Consider the following 6421-nt stretch of genomic DNA (forward strand, 5'->3'; position numbering starts at 1 on the left):
CGAGATTCGAGCTACCTCGTCGCCAGTGATGAGCCACGACCAGTGGCCACCAAACAGTGATCGCTTTATTCTCGAGCGCGTACATTTTATAGCCAGATGTGACGTCGTACATCTCCGCAGGAAGAAAAAAAGAAAAAAGATAAAAAAGAAAGTGAGAAAGATGGCCACGGTGCCGTTGGTCCTCCAAGATAGCTTTGCCTTTAAATTTCATAAGCCATTCCACTCGGCCAATGTGAATCAGCAGCAAGCTGTGCAACACGTGGCGCAGAATTCGCACCCGATGTTGATGAAAACCATAAAAAAGTGGAGAATATTTAAACCTCTATCTGCGTGGGCCAGATGCGTGCAGCATATAGCTTGCTCACTTATTCGTTCATTTATGTATATATTTACGTTCTTTGATTTCATTTTAATGGACCAGTGGTAAACTGTATGCTTTTACTGATATATGTTGCACGTACGCGCTACGGGTTTCGGTTAAGTGGGCAATCGTTCAGAATAGTACGTATGACACGGTTGTATACAATTTTTCTGTAAAACCTCTGCATTGGACACACAGACAATGACACTGTGCTTCGCAAGTTGTCTACTTTTCTTTCAGCGCACTCTGTGTGAATGCTCCCTAACAAGGTAACACGTGCTGCGGATTTTCGATCGCGAAACAAAGCCCAAGTTTTTTGTTTTGCATTCATTGATTTTCGATGGCAGCTGGAGAGGCGGGCATGGCCCGCAGCTGGAAATAAAGTAGGTCGCGTATCAAGCACACTTACCCAGGGCCAGATTATGGAGCTCGCACCAGATTATGGAGCGTGGCCGAGCGGTCTAAGGCGCTGGTTTAAGGCACCAGTCTCTTCGGGGGCGTGGGTTCGAATCCCACCGCTGCTACTAACTTTTTTGTTTTAAACTTTGACCCCTTTGAGCAGCACTGAGGTAGTAATAGAAATTCTTGCTTTCCCCTGCTTTCAGTATAGTCTTGGGATTCCGTTTTAAACTTTGACCCCTTTGAGCAGCACTGAGGTAGTAATAGAAATTCTTGCTTTCCCCTGCTTTCAGTATAGTCTTGGGATTCCGTTACTGTGACCTAAACTTACATCTACACTTTAGGAGTGATTACCACATTTGTGAGCATACTGCTCTTCTTAGCAAAAAAAAAAAAAAGATCGGGAACATCTCGTTGTTCGTGAGGAGCACGATGTGAAAACAATTTAAAAGTGGCTGAGAATTAGAGAGAGAGAGAGAGAGAGCGTTGGTTTGCTTAGAGACAGCCTTAATAAGTACTTTTCACATGACGTAGCTCTGTTTGCGAAGAGTGGCAGTCGCCAACACTTCACACATTTTCAAGGTTCGAGTGACGCACGACTAGATCGAGCATATGTTTGTTCTGAGATAGTACCTTTATGTCAGAACTATGACGTTTATGCTGTTTCCTTCAGTGATCATTGCTTAGTCTCGTTTGAGATAGGTAGAAAGTGCAAAAAGAAGGTTGTATGGGAAACATGAAAACTGAATACTAAGATAATTACGCACGAAGGGTTTGTAGATAAGACAAAGAAGGAAATCGAGAATTTTTTCAGACACGCAGAAAGGAGTGCCACGGAAAGATGGGAACTATTTAAGCAAAAGATAAAAATGAAGGCAATAGAGTGGGGTTGCTACATGCAGTATCAAGCTCGAAAACAGGAACGTGAGCTACGGGCAGAGCTAAATGATTTGGTGAAAATTGAGAGAACATTGAGAAAATTGAGAGAACATTGAGAAAATTGAGAAATTGGTGAAATATTGAGAGAACATAAAGATATTATTAAAGCTTTTAAAAACTATTATCAGGACTTGTTTGCTTATCGCCAACCAAAGGAGCCGGGTTTTTTAAATGAGTTCTTGATAGAAATGCCGACACTTAATGCTGAGGACGCAAATTTATTGGAAATGTCTATTAGTATAGGGGAAATTGAGAAGGCTATTGATGATCTTGGCATGGGCAAATCACCTGGTCCAGATGGCATTAATGCCGCCTTTTACAAGGCGTTCAAGGAGGATATGGCCGCCGCATTGCAATAGGTTTTTTCAGAGCCTTTAGGTTGCTGAACTCTGCCTCCATCGTTTAATCGTGCACACACCGTGCTGATTCCTAAAGGGAAAGAGCAACATGTTTTACGCAAAGTGACAGGATACAGGCCAATCACGCTAACAAACGTAGATTATAAGGTGTTTATGAAAGTTCTGGCTAGGAGGTTGCAAGGAGTTATATACAAGTTGGTCGGGTCACATCAGACTTGCAGCATCAAGCGTAGGAGCATATTCACGAATATTCATGTTGCCAGGAGCATTTTGGAGTATTGTGACGCTGCGCTTCTAAAAGTAGCTATGTTGCAAATCGATCTAGCCAAGGCTTTCGACATGGTTCCACACAATACACTCTTCATGCTAGCTGAGCACGTTGGTCTTGCTGTGATCATATGTAAAGGTATTAGATTGGCATACAAAAGTTCAACCACCAATTTAATTGTAAATGGAGAACTCTCACAGCGCATACAAGTACTTTCCACCGTACTTGGTCTTCATTCGGTTTGGCGTAGTATGCTATTGTACAGACACTGTGATGTGAGAGTTCTATCCGTTAATGAGTGTTTCGCGGAAGCTGTTATAAAAGTGCGAGATGTGTATAAGACTACCCATTGTGTTGAAGATGTAATATCTTTGTTTCCTGGCAAGGGCGATCTTGGTTTCCTGGCAAGGGCGAAGTCCTGGCAAGGGCGATCTGACTTATTCTACACCTGCTATTTCATAGTATCACTAAAATACCAGAAATAACATTGCTTTATATGTTAATGCCTTAGCGAGTGAAGCGCAGTAATCTATCTATCTATCTATCTATCTATCTATCTATCTATCTATCTATCTATCTATCTATCTATCTATCTATCTATCTATCTATCTATCTATCTATCTATCTATCTATCTATCTATCTATCTATCTATCTATCTATCTATCTATCTATCTATCTATCTATCTATCTATCTATCTATCTATCTATCTATCTATCTATCTATCTATCTATCTATCTATCTATCTATCTATCTATCTATATATCTGTCTGTCTGTCTGTCTGTCTGTCTGTCTGTCTGTCTGTCTGTCTGTCTGTCTGAACAAATTAACCAATGAACACACTGACTTTTCAACCCATCAACCAATGAACACGCTCGTTTTTCTCCCGAACGGAGGAAGCCAGGCGTTTTACCGTGAATAAATCATGAAGTACGGGTTTCGCCACTCCTTCCACAGTTTGGCCCCCCTCCGAAAAAGATATATGGCTGCAGGATTGAAAGCCCTTCATTGCAATTGCCATCTGCAAATAGTACGGGGATCAGTATGTTGAAGTTACTGGAACGGCATAGTAACAGCCATGGTGCGCCTTCAATTTTTTTGCGATTGTTGACAGGTTTCCCTCACATGTACAATATGTTTAACGAAACAGAAGTTGCATACTGACGAGCTACAATGAAACTTTATCCTCCTTAGATTTTTGTTGAAAAGGTAAAAACAAAGCTTCTTTGTAATACGCCCCAGAATTATAGCTATAAGTTTAACTTGTATTAAGGAGCTGAAGGTACTTTTGAATTCGCTTTTCGTGTGTGCGGCATCATTTATGGGACTTTACGTGACAGAAATATTAATGCGATCACAAGGTACGCCGGATCAGGGCCTCAAGTGTTAACCCGCAAATTTTTTTCTACGTGCGCCAAGGTTTAAATACACGAATTTTCTCGCATTTGACTGCTAAAGAAATGCGGCCGCCGGCCGTGCCTATGAAGAGAACCTACGTCATCGTGTTTGTCGTGCCACGCTTTACTCACCATGTTACAACTGTGGACCTTGATGTGTGATTTCAAAATACAAAACGTTTCTATTCTAGAACTATCACACACCTGCGGCTATGGTGCCTCATGACGACGACGTTGCACAAAACACCCCATCTTCGCCAGCGTATACAATTTAAGATATCAAGCCTGCATACTCGTTCTCACGGATGACATTACCAATTAACTCGTACTCGGGAGACATAAGCTCTATATCTTCTTCACTCACCACTGATCTAGCCGCTTGCCAAGAGTGGTACGTTCGGCATGTCATTCAAGTTATTCCATAAGTTTCCTACGAAATCGATGTGTTTTAGTGTACGTTTTTTGAGATATTTACTACAACTCCGCAGGAAGCTTACGGGAACATATGGAATTATTGGAATGGCATAGAGAATGTTGCAGAAGGGCTGTTCCTTTTAAGTGAGCACTTAATGGGCCCACGTTTGTCGTATAGCTTGGTGGAATCAAGGAAGATTAAAGAAAATTTTTTAAAATCTTCCTTAAGCGGACACGCTGCTGTCCTCGGAGCGAGCAGACGCACGCGTAGTGTCGGCTCCAGTTTCAGCGAATGTTTTGCAGCGGAAGTCACCTGCAAGCCCAGAAGACTTTAGCACCCGCGTATTCAGCTTGTCACCAGGAATCGCCCAGCACCAAGTTCCAGGTGGGGACTTCAATTTTAACACCTTAACCAACGCATTATTGTCAACCACGCTGGCGGGAGAGCTACGCCCATCGCCTGCCAAGCCACCGGCAGCGCAGCTGCCAAAGACGCAGCTGCCTAGGCCGGCCTAGCTCAGTGGATACCAAGAAACGCCGGTCGGCGCTTTGGACGCATCCGACTTTCTGAGAACAAATGGAGGTCTCTGTGGTGGGAGAACCCATTTACCGTGCAGAATTCGAAGAAAGCACAGGATGTAGCACCGTAAGAACAAAGAAGTCTACCCGCGGGCAATCACTGGAACTCGGTGTGGACTCTCAACGAGTGAATAACAGCAAGAAACAGCGTTAGTAACGCCTGAGTCAAGTAACAAGATTAAGCCGGATGCCTCCACTGCCTCGAGGTGACTATATACAAGATCATCATCCGACCTAGATGCGGCCTTCGACTTGCCGATCATGGAGCCGCACGACTGGCGACTAGCATTTACCATGCCGCTGAAATTCCAAAAGAAGCCCAAGATGAGGACACAATATGCCCTAATTTCCAGCAAAATAATCTTACAACTTACAATCTTACAATCTTACAATAATCTTACAGGAAACGTATATTTGCAGATAATCACGACGATTACACGTGACGGCAATGCCTGGCACACTGACGGGCTGGGACCAGTCTCTATCAACTTCGTAGTCTTTTCTTTCAGGCAGGGAACCTCTACCGCTTTATGCCCCAATCCCACTACTGCCTTGTGGCACTACCCCGCGGCGTTAAAGCGCCAACCCGGCGCTTGTCACGAAAGGGGAGTGTTGGGTGACACATAAGGCTTCAGTCTTACGACGTGCACAACAGTGGATGGTGGTGGCATTGAGTGCGCTTCGTCGACGACTTGCTGTATCTCGTAGGTGAGGTTCGTGATCTTGCGCAGGACTTTGTATGGTCCGTCATAGCGAATTAAAAGTTTTTCTGAGAGGCCGATGTGACGACATGGGGTCCACAAGAGTACGAGAGAACTTGGTGCATACGAAACTTCGCGGTGGTGACGATCGTATCGATCTTTCTGAGAGGCTTGAGAAAGTGTGAGTCGTTCTCGGGCAATCTGTCGTGCTGCGTCGGCTCACTCTATGGCATCGCGCACGTATGTGACAGGGGAGCTTGAACCAGCGGGAAGGAATGTATCAAGAGGCAGAGAGGGTTCCCGTCCATAAAGAAGGTAGAACGGGGAATAGCCTGCGGTGTCATGTCTGGAGGAGTTGCAAGCGAAGCTGACGTAGGGTAACGGTGCGTCCCAGTCACGATGGTCTGGAGAAACATACATTGACAACATGTCCGTGATAGTGCGATTCAGGCGCTCTGTAAGTCTATTAGTTTGTGGATGGTATGCCGTTGTGAACTTGTGGTTCGTGGAACCGGAACGTACGATATCCTGGACGACGCGAGATAAAAAGTATCGGCCTTGGTCAGTAACGAGCTGTCGAGGAGCGCCGTGATGTAATATGATGTCATGCAGTAGAAAGTCGGCGACATCGGTAGCGCAGCTGGTTGGAAGAGCGCGGGTGATCGCGTTATGTGTCGCGTAGTCGGTCGCCACGGCAACCCATTTGTTGTCGGATGCAGAAGTGGGAACTGGCCCGAGAAGGTCGAGCCCTACGCGGAAGGATGGTTCAGCAGGGATCTCAATAGGGTTAAGAAGGCCAGCTGGAAGCGATGTTGGTCGTTTTCGACGTTGACAAAGGTCGCAGCTGGCGACATACTTTTGCACAGAGCGATATAGGCGTGGCCAGAAAAAACGGCGCCGGGCGTGATTATAAGTGCGGTGACTCCCAGGTGACCAGCGGCAGGTTCATCGTGAAGCTGTCGGAGAACATCTACACGCAAATGGGAAGGCACGACGAGAAGGCG

General features: G+C 45.1%; 1 non-coding gene across 1 annotated transcript; it reads left to right on the forward strand.

The window, feature by feature from the left end:
- The first annotated feature begins 803 nt into the window (after nt 1-803).
- Nucleotides 804-889, forward strand: TRNAL-AAG (transfer RNA leucine (anticodon AAG)). The gene has a single exon. It is a non-coding gene; the product is annotated as a tRNA-Leu (tRNA).
- The last annotated feature ends 5532 nt before the right edge of the window (nt 890-6421 follow it).

Source organism: Rhipicephalus microplus, chromosome 2, assembly GCF_043290135.1.
Source record: "Rhipicephalus microplus isolate Deutch F79 chromosome 2, USDA_Rmic, whole genome shotgun sequence".
NCBI classification, from domain to species: Eukaryota; Metazoa; Arthropoda; class Arachnida; order Ixodida; family Ixodidae; genus Rhipicephalus; species Rhipicephalus microplus.